This window comes from Monodelphis domestica, chromosome X, assembly GCF_027887165.1.
Source record: "Monodelphis domestica isolate mMonDom1 chromosome X, mMonDom1.pri, whole genome shotgun sequence".
NCBI lineage: Eukaryota > Metazoa > Chordata > Mammalia > Didelphimorphia > Didelphidae > Monodelphis > Monodelphis domestica.
The window spans coordinates 75,350,035-75,366,716 of NC_077235.1; the positions used below are offsets into that span (position 1 = coordinate 75,350,035).

Below are 16,682 nucleotides of genomic sequence, written 5' to 3' on the forward strand. Positions count from 1 at the left end.
AGGCCTGGCTCTCAATCCACTGAGCTACCCAGCTGTCCCCTGAGGACATTTCTATCATCAATGGCCCCTCTGCCCAGCAGCCCAATGGGAGTGCTTCTTCCCTCCCCTGTCTGGGGTAAGATATAGGGCTCACATGCAGTGTGAGGGTTGCAGTTTGGGCACTCAGTCTCTAAAAGCTTTATCATCACTGATAGATCATCTACTTGGAAGGATCCTTAGAAAATATAATAAATACGAAAGATCAATTTTCATTTCTCATCTTAGTAATCAAAATATTGACCAGTTCTAGGTATGTTATAAAACAAGAATAAAGTTGATTTTTCTCTCACTTATTTGAATTTAATTTCTATTACACGAATTCACATTCTCAAACCTATGGTTTGGTGAAAGTATTGTCTGTTTTTTTAGTAGCTCAGATAATCCACCTATAACACAAACCTTTTCTAGGCAATTAAATGCAGTTCCTTATATGGCAGAGACTGCTATGCTCATTACTACTAATGATAAACAGTATAAAGACTTATTAGAAAAATTAAGTTGTTCTTTATAGAGTATTTAAATGGGTAAACTCATACTTCAGAAACATCATATTGGCAAAGAACATGAGCAATGTAATAATGTCCAAATAAATACAGAATTGAACAATAGAAGACCTTCAAGATTTATATTGGGGTGTAGAATTGGAACAAAATATGTCTGGGCTAGCAGGTTCCTCAGAACACTGAATGCTATGTGACACATCAGCTATCTTTCAATGTTGGAGGAGGTGAAAAGTCCAGAATTTCTAGCTAGAAGGAAATACTTGTCTTTGTCCCAATTTGTAAAGGAAAGTGAAACTGGAATATCATATCTGGGAGAGTACTTAGAATCTAGAATGTCTGAGTCAAAAGCAATTTTGAATCCAGAATCCTGAGCTGGATGAAACTTTGGAAGTTGGGATGTCAGGGTTAGGAGGGACTAGAACAAAGAGAATGGAAGATATTCCTTTTTCAAATTATTTCATTAATTAATTTAGAATATTTTCCCATGGTTCCATGATTCATGTTCTTTCCCTCCTCTCCTTCTTTCCCCCTCCCAGAGTTGATGAACAATTCCAGTGGGCTTTACGTGTATCATTGTTCAAAACCCATTTCCGTATTATTAATATTTGCAAAAGAGTGATCATTTAAAGTCAACATCCCCAATCATATCCCCATTGAACCATGTGATCAAGCAGTTGTTTTTCTTCTGCATTTCTACTTGAATGAGAGAGATTCTAAGGGCAAAAATGGAAAATATCAAAAGGATGAGCTTTTATGGTACAGAATAACAGTTCTTGGAATAGCCCTGGAGACTAGAATGAGAGAGTAAATAAAGCATTTAGACATGGAGTTATAAAATGAGGTGATCTCTTAGAATAAAAACAGGGAGAAAAATTGGAGTATCCTAAATACAGGTGATCCTCAGCAGGACCTTAAAATAAAAAAGGTCATAAATTGCAAGGATTTATTTCAATAGATATTTTTATTAGGCCCAAATATTTCAAAATAAATTTTGGGGAAAAACCTGAGAAGGTAGATTTTTATTGCCTGAAATTAATAATTTATTCCAATTTCATACACCTTGGGAAACTGTTTAGAAATAAATATCAGGGGCAGGTAGGTGACTCAGTGGATTGAGAGCCAGGTCCAGAGATCTGGATTCAAATATGACCTCATGCAGCTGTGTGACCCTGGGCGAGTCACTTATTCCCCACTGACACTAGTCACCACTCTTCTGCCTTGGAACTGTTGTGGGGGGCTTGAGGTGAACCCCCAGGGTTCAGGAAGGGTACCTTTTGCAAGAATGCAAGATGCTGAAACTTAGCTTAAGACTAAAGAGAAATTTATTAATTTAGAAGGTAATGTTGAATCTGGCCAGGAGGACAGCATAGGTGAAAAACTGCCTCCTAGGAGGACAGCATAGATGGAAAGCTATCCCTCAGATGACATCAATTCTGGGGTCTTTATACTCTTTACAAAAGTGAAGACATGACCCTGTGCCATTGTGAAGATGTGTCTCTAGAGTGCTATGCACTGAGGCATAGGGGAAGAATGTTTACCTGAAGACATAGGGAGTGACCCTCATAGAGGACAGATGGTTGTCTGATACCACTAGATGTATCAAGGAGGTGCATCTCTCTGTCCATCTCAAATCTAAAGGACAATCCAAGCAGGATAATTCTCTCATGGTCTTATAGGAGTTATCAAATGTTTTGGATTAGGAGGCACAAGGATAGAAGGGAGCAAAGGAATTTCCCTGCTTACAGTTTGCCTGAAACACTTCTGTAATTTGGAAGTACAATGCCCATGCCACTAGGACTTCCCATCTCTAAGCTTGACTCTCAATCCACTGAGCCATCCTGCTGCCCCCAAGAATGAGAAAAGTTTGGAGAGGACTTAGAACAAAGGTCATTAGAGCTAGGAGAGCCTTTAGAACACAGAATGTCAGAAGTCAGAGAGGCCTTAAAGGCAGAGAATTTTGGAGCTGGGTATTCCATGAGATGATACATTTTCAGCTCTGCAACATAAAATATTATCTCTGGGAAGGAGATTTCTCGGTTATGTGCTCAGTGAGCCAAAGTATGGGGAAAACCAAATAATTTTAAAAAAGGAGCCATTATGTTTTGGGGAAGAGTCTAATCAGTATATCAATAAATTTTCTATCAGCAGAACAGTGATGCTTTGAATGCGATCCAAGGCTTCACACCACCCAGACAATCTTCCAAGGTACTAGGAAAGTGCTTCATTTACATGAGAACAATAAGGATAAAATAAAGAAGGGAAAGAAAGTCTTGTAACACTTCATAGTCTCTTCATCAGGTAAGTCAAGTATTGATTTTATTAATGATGATGGTTGTAGAGCACTTTTAGAAAAAAATAGGTGTTAAGTCATTGGAATTAATAAGTCAAAAGAACATGATTTGAGCTTTCAAGTTATTGTAAGGAACTGAAATGAATAGAATTGAAAATGTTATTTCTAGGTTTTCAGGTAGGCCTATGATTCTCACATTGTCTCTCCTGGACCTGTTTTCCAAGTTACTCATCTTCTCAATGAGATATTTCCTGTTTCCTTCTAATTTGTCATTCTTTCGACTTAGCTTTATTAATTCTTGCTGTCTCATTAGCTTCTACTTGCAATTCTAGTCTTTAAAGACTTGTTTTCAGCTATGATCTTTTTATTTTCCTTTTCGATTCAGTCTATCCTGCTTTTCATGGCTTCCAGCAGATCATTTCTGGTCTTCAATTTGTTTATCATTTATTTGATTTCTGGGCTTCTTTTTCCAACTTGGAGATTCTGTCTTTTAAACTGCTAGTGTCTTTTTGAACTATTTCCCACTTTTCTTGCCAAGTTTGTTCTATCTTTCTTACTTGGTTCTCCACATCCATTCTGATTTCCTGGAGGGCTTGTGACCAATTTTCATTTTTTTTGAAAGTTTGGATGTTTTTGCTTGTTTGTCGCTCTCTGCTATCTCCTCTGTAGATTGTTGTTTTTCTCCATAGAATTTGTCAAAGTTTTCTTTTTCTTTTGGTGGCTATAGATTGTAGTTCTTAGGTGTTGGTGGCCATTGCTGTTTTAGTTTTTTTTCATCCCTTTCCAGTCAGAAATCTGAGTGAGGAGGGTAGGCAGGTCTCTGTGTATGGAGCTACAGAGTATTTTTTTTGCCCTGAGGCTATTTTTCAGTCTCTGCCATGCCTGCTGTGGGCAGCCTTTCTCTGCCCTATCTCTGCATCCAAGCTCCACATTCCTCAGCCTCCTGGGGTCCCACGTCTCGCTGCTCTCAGGGGTAAGTTTGTGATGCCCTCAGCCAGCCCCTGAAAACCTAGAGTTTGCCCCACACTCGCTCTGACTCTGGTGCTGTAGGTGGAGTGGGGGAGGGTGATCAGTGGTAGGAGTAATTTTACCCACTTATGGTGTGGAAATGCCCAAACCCTGCCTACCTTCAAGAATGTGCCCTACAGTAGAGCCCCTTTGCTCATCTTATTTGGTTTTTTCCTTTTGTCCTTTTGAGGTGTTTTATATTGGTCAGTGGTGAGGAGAAGAAAACCCTTGCTACTCTTCTACTCTGTGGCCATCTTAGGCTGGAAGTCTGCACTAAAACTAGAACTGAAAATGTTAAAGGACTGTAAGAACCATTATTGGGCTGAGGAAGTTGTGGCCTGAGAAATCTAGCACATTGGGGCTTCAAAGGTGATTTTCAAGGAAAAATACTGAAGGTTGAAGATAACTTAGAATATAAACTCTCCTTGTTATGATGGAAGTTCCAGTCTGAATGTCAGAACTTGGATTGGACAGGGAAATCAGAATATCAGAACTTAGAGGATACCCAGAACCAGGAATGTCTGAGCTTAAAGAAAATATTGAATTCAGAATCCTGGAAGATGCCTTAGAAGCTCTTATATCATAGTTAGTAGGTATTGTTAACTTGGAAATAACACATAACTACTAAAGTAGTCAGAAAAACCAAGTCTTTAATCAGGAAATGAATAGGTACAGTATTCGACTGCTATCACAGAGCCCAGAACCATAAACTTCACAGGTCCTACACAGTGGAGCTCCAGGGAGGTATCCCTGGGAGAATGTACCACACTAGTTGATTTCTCCAAAGAGCAATAGAACTTGGGGAATTTATATACCTTTTGGGGAACTAAGGACAGGGAAATATGATTGATGAGCATTGCCATGTGTAAAGGTGAAAATTAATAGTTGGACAGTAATTTTATGAAATAATGTGGTCGCCAATGTTTATTATATCTCAAGTCAGAAATTTATTTACAAGTATTTATAAACAGAGAGGAAACAATAAAGAGAAATATGAGGGGTATAGAGAAGTTATCTATCCTATCAACCTAAATGTTTTGCCCCAGGTCTGCTTAATCCAGGCAGAGATTAATTAGCTTTCAACCAGGAAGGCTGGTGGTGAGTAACCACATAGCCTCCTCTAAAATGGAAGCTAGTCTCTTAGGAAACTAGGAAAGTAGTCAGCCTTTCACTCATCCAACGAAGTAGTCCAGGAGTCAGAGTCTAAGCTGAAGCCGAGCTTCAAGCTCACGGTCCAAGCTGAAGTCTCCACCAAAGCTTCCTCATAGACTCTCCCTAGTTAGAAGACTATCTCCAGAAGACAATCTCTTCAGACAATCTTCTCAAAGACTATCCCTCTGAGGGAGTTCAGGCTTGCTTTTATGGTGACTTCTTTTCTCTTCCCCTCTTCACAGAGGCCAATCACAGTTTCCAAATTGTCTAGCACTGTCTGTGGGATCTACTTCTCACCTTCTGAAAATCAATTTCTCATCAAAAAGGTTCACAGTTTCCGGATTGAACAGTTTCTGAGAGTGTGAACTCTTAAAAGAATTCACAAGTTCCTGGCTGATTGAGTTTAAAAAAGGGTGGAGCTCTCCAAGAATCTTGCTGGCTTCTAACCTAGCACTAAGTAGGGTGTTCAATCTTTTGTTGATTCAATTTAAAAGTTAGACAAAGGAGAGTTAATCCTGTCTTCAGTTTAGTGAGGAGTCCTTAAGTTAATGTTAACCAAGAGTGTCAACTCCAACTAGGCAAAGAGAATAAAGGATTCCCTTTTCACACATGATTACAAGGAAGTGGGAAGCCCAAAACAGGATTATCAGGGAGAGGCTGATGCTTTATAATGTATACAAAATGGAAGGATCCATCTTAGGGCTGGGAGAGGACTTTGATACAATGAGAGAAACTACTAGGATAAAAGGATACTTAACCTCTGTTTTGGTCTACCTTTAAGTCTATTGTTCTGTCTGAAATGGGCAAGTCTAGGACTTCTCTGGGTTGAATTCTCAGGGGACAGGGGCAGACTTGGGGTCTTCAGATTTCAAATTGACACCTCCCTTGTGGGCAAAAGCTGAACACCATTGACCACACCAAAAAGGACAAAAGGGTTTTGCCTAAGAGAGGTGGATCCTGTTATGAAGGTTGGAAAACATGGGGCATAAGTATAGACAAATGGCATTTGGGGGGCATTTCCCAAATGTTCAGCACATTTCAGAAGGCAGGCACTCTGCCTCTAGCAAAATTTTAACAAACAAAACACTACCCCATTTCCCCCAAAGTCTTTCAGTCTTCCAAATTTGTTGGGTCCTGTGTCAGTGTCCTCTCTTTTGCAGACCTCTCCTTTGTGTAGATGGCTTCATTGATGAAAGAGAAAACATGAGAAATCTATAAACATATTCTCCTATAGGAACTGATTGACTCCCAGTGCATTTGTTTGCTACTACACATAGATTTAAAATATCCTTCTAGTCTTGGTCTGCTTTGAAATGTCATCAGTCCTTTAATTATTACTTGACACTGATGCTTGGGTCAACATTAAAAGTAACCTCAAAACCAGAAGGGAAGCAACAAATTGGGAAACAATCTTCATAAAAACCTCTGACAAAGGTTTAATTACTCAAATTTATAAAGAGCTAAATCAGTTGTACAAAAAATCAAGCCATTCTCCAATTGATAAATGGGCAAGGGACATGGATAGGCAGTTTTCAGATAAAGAAATCAAAACGATCAATAAGCACATGAAAAAGTGCTCTAAATCTCTTATAATCAGAGAGATGCAAATCAAAACAACTCTGAGGTACCACCTCACTCCTAGCAGATTGGCTAACATGATAGCAAAGGAAAGTAATGAATGCTGGAGGGGATGTGGCAAAGTGGGGACATTGATTCATTGCTGGTGGAGTTGTGAACTGATCCAACCATTCTGGAGGGCAATTTGGAACTATGCACAAAGGGCGATAAAAGACTGTCTGCCCTTAGATCCAGCCATAGCACTACTGGGCTTATATCCCAAAGAGATAATGGGGAAAAAGACTTGTACAAGAATATTCATAGCTGTGCTCTTTGTGGTGGCCAAAAATTGGAAAATGAGAGGATGCCCTTCAATCGGGGAATGGCTGAACAAATTGTGGTATATGTTGGTGATGGAATACTATTGTGCAAAAAGGAATAATAAAGTGGAGGAATTCCATGGAGACTGGAACAACCTCCAGTAATTGATGCAGAACGAGAGGAGCAGAACCAGGAGAACATTGTACACAGAGACTGATACATTGTGGTACAATCGAAGGTGATGGACTTCTCCATTAGTGGCAATACAATGTCCCTGAACAACTTGCAAGGATCTAAAAAACACTATCCACAAGCAGAGGATAAACTGTGGGAGTAAAATCACCGATGAAAATCAACTGCTTGACTACAGGGGGGAAGGGGATATGACTGAGGAGAGACTCTAAATGAACACTATAATGCAAATTCCAACAACAGGGAAATGGGTTCGAGTCAAGAACACATGTGATACCCAGTGGAATCATGCGTCGGCTATGGGAGAGGGAAGGGTGGTGAGTGGGGGGGGGGGAGGAAAAGAAAATGATCTTTGTTTCCAATGAATAATGTTTGGAAATGACCAAATAAAATAATGTTTAAAAAAAGTAACCTCATTTGCTAGTTTTTAACCACCTCTTATCATTTCTATTAAAAATATTTATGCCACTTACAAATATACCCAAACCATATATTTGATCAGAAAAAAGATTTGGCGTACTCTACCAAAGTAATCATGTAGAAAGAGCAATATTAAAAATAGATGCAAACTAAACTATAGAAATATGAAAGCAAAAATAAAATCTACATCACAGGTTCATCAAGGCTTGTAAATCTGAAAATGATCTCCTCGCTGTTTGTGGAAAAAATAAAAAATATCATCTAATACTGAGTAAAATTCTAATTAAGTATCCCATTATAGCCCCCCAAAACCATATTAAAAATGCTTGCATGACAATTTTAGCTATATAACAATTTAAAAAATTAAATTCAAAAAGTCTCAAAATTAAAATACTTTTAATTTCCCATAATTCCAACATTCTCACACCTCCCTTGTGGAGGTTGAGATGCTGAGGGTCTAAAAACCTGTTTTAGTTTACTTTTAACTACTTATTTAACCATGCTCAAACGGCTTAGACATTATTCCTATTAACTATTATTTAAATGCCTTTAACTCTTGTATACTTAAAGGAAGCATTAGGAGTGAAATAACATGAAAGAAATAATGTTGCAACTGAATCACAGCCAAAGCAAAAAGTCTGTAGATAAAAATTATTATGGAAATAATTCTCTTGTTATGGCAGTATCATGGGATACCCAAATTAACCAAGTTCTCACTTTACTACATTAACGTTTTTTGGACTCAGTTTTCAATTTCCTGAGTATCTATAAGGGCTATTTACCATTGAATTTTGGCCTAGTCTACAGGCGATTTCATTAGTATTCCTAGGCACAAAAGGCTCCCTTCCTATCTCTTTACTTCCTGCCTTGAAGCTCAAAAATGTATAAACTTTACTGGCACTGAAACACAATTTGGTGTTTTATCTGAATCCTGTTTATTAAAGATGTTGCTTAGAAATGATTATCAGTAGGTGTTGTTCCCCCCACTTTTGACAATGATATTTGCTAGGTGTTTCCTATTGTTAAATTTAAAATTATATCTCTAATAATAAAAATATTACATTTTCTGAGGTTTATTAAAGATTATTAGAAATCAAGGAATAAAGAAGATACAAAATAATAATCACATGCCCATGACTGATTAGTCAATTCAGAATCCCGGTGCTTAGCTTACTTACTACAATATTACAATGGAATGGAAGAGAGATAGGGAGGCATTACTGCCAGTTAAATACCAATTGTGATCTCACCAACCTGGGGACTCAGGTGAGATTATAGGGAATGCTGGGAAACACCAAGGACTTCTGGGAATTGAAGTCTGTGGTTCAAAATCTTCATTTTTACACTATTTACTAAATTTTCCCCAAAATCTCTGTTTAAAGCCTCAGGAAAAAGGACCTTCTTTATCCTCTTAATTATCAATTTCTATTTTTTAGGATTTGCCTATCTAAAGCGTCCTATAGTATATGATTACAGAAAACTTGCCTTGTATCCCTAACCAATTTTCTCCATAGCATTCTTTCCAATAACCTTCCCATACAATTCAACCTTAAATGGTAATTCTCTCCAATTATATTCGGGGACAAGAGTAACCTGTCTCCTGTTGTTAACAATTATTTCCATAAAATTATCCGGCTCCATTCCTCTTTACTAAATTCTTCTAATATCACCTTGAGAAAATTATATTCTGGGTAGAACTAAGATAGAGGAGTAACTAGAAGAGCAGTGCCATTTCACCATGAAAATCCTCTCCAACAAAGAGTAAAATGCCAACAAAAAATGAATACAAGCTTGAAGGAATCAACAAAGCGACAGAATGAAATAACCCTCAAAAGAGGAGGAACCCAAAAGGTAGGCAGAGACCATCTGAGGAATTGGGATGAGAAGAGAGCAGAGCTAGCAGGAGGCATAGCAGCAGGTGAAGAGCAAGCCAAGAGCAAGCCACACTCCCCACCTCCACACAACTGCTCTCACAGGTCCCAAGTTAAGCCCTACCTAGCAGGCAGACCTTGAGATCCTGCCTGGGCAAGTAGGGGTCCAAGCCAACTCATACCCCTTGAAACTTCAAACATGTGGAGAAGTCTGCAGTCCCAGCCCAGGACAATCTGGGCCAAAGGGGGCTGATCCACATGGGCCCAGAACAAAGCCAGGAATCCCAGGCTGGGCTTGGGATGAGGACATAATCCATGGTTTGGGGTGAGGACACAGTTCTCAGGGGAAGCCTCCTTGGGATCTTTTTGCCCAAAACTAAGGGTAAGACTTTAGGACAGGGCAATCAAGGGTGTTCATGATTGAATCAAGAACACCTTGAGACAAAAAAAAAACTTGAGTCTAAGTCTGGGGCTAGAATTTGATCAGCCTCTGGCCTGATCAAGTTCAGACTGAGAACAAGAGCTTACATCCAAGCCTGAGGAAAGTCTTTCAGCTAGCAACATCTCAAGGGTCAATTGAATCATCAGGGGGAGGGGACTATCAGAGCTCTCAGCCCCCAGACCATCTGGTAAACTAGTAACAACTCAGAAAATAAGCCAAAAATAGTATCAAGGAAGGACTGAAGCTTAAGAGGGTACCCCAACTTCACAGAAAACAGAGCCTGCCTATAATTAAATAGGAAAAATGAGCAAACAACCAAAAAGCACCTAATTTTAAAGAGTTTTTATGTAGACAAAGAGCAAGGTGCAGACACAGAAGGGGACAGTGAAAACAAAGGGAAAGTCCTTAAAAATCAGAATTTACCATCTAGAAACTAGTGATTTCATAAGAAATCAAGAAACAATAAAGAAGAATCAAAGGAATAAAAAAAACCCAGAGGAAAACATCAAATATTGTATTGAAAAAATAACTGACCTAGAAAACAGATCTTGGAAAAACAATCTGAAAATTATTGGACTACCTGAAAGCCATGATGATGGATATCATATTACAAGAAATTATCAAAGATAATTGCCCAGAGATCCTTGAACAATATATTTGAAATTGAAAGAATTCACAGATCATTTCCAGAAAGAAATCCTCAACTGAGAACTTCCAGGAATGTTAGAAAGAGAAGCTCCATTTAAAATCACTCTAGACACTATAAAATATTTAAGACTATACCTGGCAAGACAAACACAGGAATTATATGAACACAACTACAAAACATTTTTACACAATTAAAACTAGATCCAAACAATTGGAAAAACCTTAATTGCTCCTAGGTAGGACAAGCTAATATAATAAAAATGTCAATTCTACCCAAATTAATATACTTACTCAGTGTGATACCTATCAAACTCCCAAGAAACTTTTTTATAGAATTGGAATAAAATATAACAAAGTTCATCTTTAAGAACAAAAGATCAAGAATAGCAAGGGAAATGATGAAAAAAAATGTGAAGGATGGAGGCCTAGCAGTACCAGATCTTAAACTGTACTATAAAGTAGTGGTCACCAAAACAATATGGTACTGGCTTAGAAGCAGAAGTGTGGATCAATGGAATAGACTAGGGGTAAATGACCTCAGTAAACTAGTGTTCAAAATAAACCCAAAGACCCCAGATTTTAGGACAAGAACTCACTATTTGACAAAAACTGCTGGGAAAATTGGAAAACAGTATGGGAAAATTAGTTTTATATCAATATCTCACACCCTATAGCAAGATAAACTCAGAATAGGTAAATGACTTAAATATGAAGGGAGAAATTTTAAGTAATTAGGTTAACATAGATTAGTATACCTGTCAGATCTGTGGGGAAGGAAGGAGTGTAAGACCAAGCAAGAGATAGAGAATATTTCAAAATGTAAAACGAATGAGTTTGATTATATCAAATTAAAAATGTTTTGTACAAACAAAACCAATGCAACCAAAGTTAGAAGGAAAGCATCAAACTGGGAGAGCATTTTTTAATAATAAAACTCTCTGACAAAGGTTTAATTTTGCAAATATATAAAGAACTGAGTCAAATCTACAAAAAATCAATCCATTCCCCAATTGACAAGTGGTCAAGTGACATGAATAGGCAGTTTTCATAAAGAGAATTTTTAAAAGATATGAATTATTTTTCAAAATTGGTATATCCATTGTACTCTTGTATATTGACAATAATTCAATCAATAAAAAAGGAGGAAAAACTACATAAGCGGGTACAGATTTAGAACCAACAGTTTCACAACTGGAAAAGCCATAATAGCCTTAGAGATCAGAGAAAGTTGTTTCTTTATATCCAAAAACCTCATGCCTGAGAAGTTTGGCTATATGGGATGTCCTTTTTGGAAGGGATTAGGACAGAGAGGTTCAGGGACTCAGAAGGGAAATTGTCAAAAGAAGTGGGATTTTATCACACAGAATATCAAACGTGGGAGTAGACATGGAGAACAATATGATAAATTAGGGGGAGAGTACTTAGAAGAATGGATCTTACAGCAAAGAAGCTCTTAGAACACAAAGGTCAGATCTTAGAATTGTCTTTAAAATCACCATATTGGAACACTGGAAGGCTTTTGAAAACATAAATTATCTGCTTATCTGCTTCTTTAAAGGTTCCTTAGGGGAAAAAATTTTTTTTAAGGAGGGCAGCTGGGTGACAATGGATTGAGAGCCAGGTCTAGAGATGGGAAGTCTTGGGTTCAAATTTAAACTCCCTCCTGACACTTACAGCTGTGTGACCCTAGGCAAGTCACTGAACCCCTATTGCCTAGACCCATGTTGGTAAACCTATGGCACATATGCTGGAGGGACCTGCTCCCTTCTACCTCTCCATATGCACCTGAGGACATTTTTCACATCACCCACCCCTCTGCCCAGCAGTCCAATGAGAGCACTTCCTCCCTTCCCTGTCTGGGCTATGGTGGTTGCTCACATGTGGCAGGGTTGCAGTTTGGGCATTTAGTCTCTAAAAGGTTAGCTATCACTTGCCTAGACCTTACTGCTCTTCTGCCTTCAAACTAATATTCAGTATTGATTCTAAGATGGAAGGTGTGGATTAAAAAAATACATAAAAATTTTAAACAAGAATGGTTTCTTATAATTTAAATTAACCTATCAAAGCTTTGTTTTAATATTCCTTCTTAGTGACAAAATATTGCCTAGTTCTAGATAATTTAAAAAAAAACATGGGGGGCAGCTGGGTAGCTCAGTGGATTGAGAGCCAGGTCTAGAGACGGGAGGTCCTAGGTTCAAATCCGGCCTCAGACACTTCCCAGCTGTGTGACCCTGAGCAAGTCACTTGACCCCCATTGCCTAGCCCTTACCACTCTTCTGCCTTGGAGCCAATACACCGTACTCCATGACGGAAGGTAAGGGTTTAAAAAAACCCCATGAAAGTAAATTAGTTATATCCTCAAACATAGAACCAAAAGGATATGGTGAAAGTGCTATTTATTTTTTGGCACCAAAATAGGGTCACACACCAACAACAATTTCTTCATTGATAGACTGCTCTTTATATTGCTAATAATCATAATTAATAGAGTGTATATTTGGAAAATTGGGTTATATAGATTTTAAAGGGATACTGACTGTGCTTTGAAATCATTAAATTATTAAAGCACATTTTATTGGTATAAGAAATGGGGGTGAGGGGAATGAGATGCCTTGGAAAATTGAATGACTAGGTGTCCTCCAGCATTTTAAGGATATTTGTTGAAAGTTTCCTAGAGCTTAGAACCCAGACTTTCCTAGCTATGAGTTAAGTCCTGACTCGGAGTATTCAGATTTTGACGGAAAAGTTTAGAGAAAGCATCAGATGGAGGATCACTCATGGAACAGAAGATCTGTGAGCTGGAAAGAAATTTCAGAATCAGGATCCAAATTGTGAAAGACTAGAGGAGGATGGAGAGGATCTGGTGATGGAAAATTTCAGAGTGTTAGCCTTGGTGGTTGCCATGGAGACAAAAATGCGAGCCGATGAGAAGAAAGAGATGTGCCTCCCTGGACCACAAAAGGTCAGATCTTGCCATGTAATCAAAACCATTATATGTTGTGAAGTGGGGGGTTGAAAGAACATAAATGATTTGCTCAGGAAAGGGCTTTAGGTGGAAAATCTCACAAATGGCAAGGATTTAGTCATTTATATATATATGGGTGTGTGTGTGTGTGTGTGTGTGTGTGTGCATATATATGTATTTATTTATACTTAATGAGTCCAAATAGCAGTCATTTTAAACTAAATTTAAATGTAAGAATAAAGTAGATTTTTCATGTGAAATCATTAATTTTTTCCAGTATAATTCATCAATGATGAGCCAACAAGCAATTCCACAGGGTTATGCAAATGTTGTTACTTGGTTCCTATTTCCATATTATTCATTTTTTCTATATAGCAATTTTTAAAAGTCCAAACCCCAAATCACATACCCATACATACATGTGTTAAGTGATGTCATAGGTTTTGCTTTTGCATTTCTACTCTCCTAGTTCTTTCTCTCAATGTGGTTAGCATTCTTTCCCATAAGACCTTCAGGAGTGTCCTGGCTTGTTGCATTGCAACTAGTAGCAAAGTCCTTTACACTGGATTGTACCACAATGTTTTACTTTCTGTGTACAATGTTCTCCTGGTTCTGCTTATTTCACTCTGCAACAGTTTACTGAGGTTCTCCCAGTTCATATAGAAATACTCCAGATTATCATTCCTTACAGCACAATAATATTCCATCAATATCACATACCAAAATTTGTTCAGTCATTTACTCAATCGAGGGACACTCCTTCATTTTCCAATTTTTTGCCACCACAAGGAGTATGGCTATCAATATTTTTGTATGGGTATTTTTCCTTATTATCTCTTTGGGGTACAAACCGAGTAGTGGTACTGCTGGACCAAAGGGCAGGCAGTCTTATAAAACCCTTTGGGCATAATTCCATATTGCCTTCTAAAATGGCTAGATTAATTCACAACTCCACCAGCAGTGTATTAGTGTCCCAGTTTTTTGCCACATCCCCTCAAACATTTATTACTTTTCTTTGCTAGCATATTGGCCAATCTACTAGGTGTGTGGTGGTACCTGAGAGTTGTTTTGACTTGCATCTCTCTAATTATGAGACATGTAGAACACTTTTTCATGTTCTTATTGATAGTTTTGGCTTCTTTATCTGAAAACTGCCTATTCATGTGCCTTGACCATTTGTCAATTGGGGAATGATTTGATTTTTTGTACAATTGACTTAGCTCCTTATAAATTTGAGAAATTAGACCTTTGTCAGAGGTTTTTCTTATAATTCCCCCCCCCATGTGTTGCTTCCCTTCTAATTTTGGTTGCATTGGCTTTGTTTATACAGAAACTTTTTAATTTAATATAATCAAAATTATTCATTTTACGTTTTATAGTGTTCTCTATCTCTTGCTTGATCTTAAATTCCTTCCTTTCACGTGGATCTTACAGGTATACTATTCTATGTTCACCTAATTTGTTTATGATTTCCCTCCTTATATTTAAGTCATTTACCCACTCTGAGTTAATCTTGTTGTAAGGTGTAAGATGTTGATCTAAACCTAATTTATCCCATACTGTATTCCAATTCTCCTAGCAGTTTTTTGCCAAATAGTGGGTTCTTGTCCCAAAAAACTGGGATTTGGGGGTTTATCAAACACTCACTTGCTGGGGTTATTTACCCCTAGTTCATTCCATTGATCCACCCTTCAATGTCTAAGCTGTTGTTTTGATGATCACTGCTTTATAGTATAATTTAAGATCTGGTAATGCTAGTTCTCTTTCACATTTTTTATTAGTTCCCTTGATATTCTTGATCTTTTTTTCTTCCAAATGAACTTTATAATAATTTTTTCTAATTCTATAAAAAAGTTTCATGAGGGGGCATCTGGGTGGCTCAGTGGATTGAAAGCCAGGCCTAGAGATGGGAGGTCCTAGGTTCAAATCTGGCCTCAGACACTTCCCAGCTGTGTGACCCTGGGCAAGTCACTTGACCCCCATTGCCTAGCCCTTACCACACTTCTGCCTTGGAGCAGTATTGACTCCAAGACGGAAGGTAAGGGCTTTTAAAAATAGTTTCATGGTAGTTTGATAAGTATGACACTGAATAAATAAATTAATTTAAGTAGGATTGCCATTTTTATTATATTAGCTCATCTTACCAAGGAGCAATTAATGTCTTTCCAATTATTTAGATCTAGTTTTATTTGTGTGAAGAATGTTTTGTAGTTGTGTTCATATAATTTCTGAATTTGTCTTGGCAAGTAGATTCCCAGGTATTTTATATTGTCTAGAGTGATTTTAAGTGGAGTTTATCTTTCTAACCCTTGCTGCTGAGTTATATTAGAAACATATAGGAATGTTGATAATTTATGTGGTTTTATTTTCTACCCTGCAACTTTGCTGAAATTATTATTTCTACTAGATTTTTAGTTGATTTTCTTGGATTCTCTAGGATATTTCTAGGATTCATCATGTCTTCTGTAAAAGAGTGATAGTTTAGTTTCCTCATTGCCTACTTTGATCTCTTAAATTTCTTTTCCTTCTCTAATTGCTATAGCTAGCCTTTCTAGTACAGTATTAAATAGTGGTGGTGATCATGGACATCCATGCTTCATTGCTGATCTTATTGGGAAGGCATCTAACTTATCCCTATTTCAGATGATACTTGCTGATGTTTTTTAAATTAAAATTAATTTATTTAGTCAATTTAGAACATTATTCCTTGGTTACAAGAATCATATTATTTCCCTCCCTTACCTCCCCCCACTCTTCCCATAGCTGACATGCAGTTTCACTGGGTATTACATGTGTCCTTGATCAGAACCTATTTCCATGTTGTTGGTGTTTGTATCAGGATGTTCATTTAGCGTCTACATCCCCAACCACATCCCTGTTGACCCATGTAATCAAGCATTTGTTTTTCTTCCGTTTTTCTACTCCCACAGTTTTTCCTCTGAATGTGGATAGTGTTCTTTCTCATAGATCCCTCCAAGTTGTTCAGGATCACTGCATTGCCACTAATAGAGAAGTCCATTACATTTGATTGTACCACAGTGTATTGGTGTCTGTGTACAATGCTCTCCTGGTTCTGCTCCTCTCGCTCTGCATCACTTCCTGGAGGTTGTTCCAGTCTCCATGGAATTCCTCCAGTTTATTTTTCCTTTTAGCACAATAGTATTCCATCACCAACATATACCACAATTTATTCAGCCATTCCCCAATTGAAGGGCATCCCCTCATTTTCCAATTTTTTATTATTTTGAGGAAAGGCCATTTTATTCCTACACTT

The 16,682-nt window shown here is 37.8% G+C and overlaps 1 long non-coding RNA gene across 1 annotated transcript in view; it reads left to right on the plus strand.

The window, feature by feature from the left end:
- Positions 1–16,682, plus strand: part of LOC103101359 (uncharacterized) — a 179,255-nt gene that overhangs the window by 14,596 nt on the left and 147,977 nt on the right. Inside the window, exon 2 of the long non-coding RNA XR_008914431.1 lies at positions 2,688–2,840. This is a non-coding gene — a long non-coding RNA (uncharacterized LOC103101359). The remainder of the gene's footprint in view (positions 1–2,687; positions 2,841–16,682) is intronic.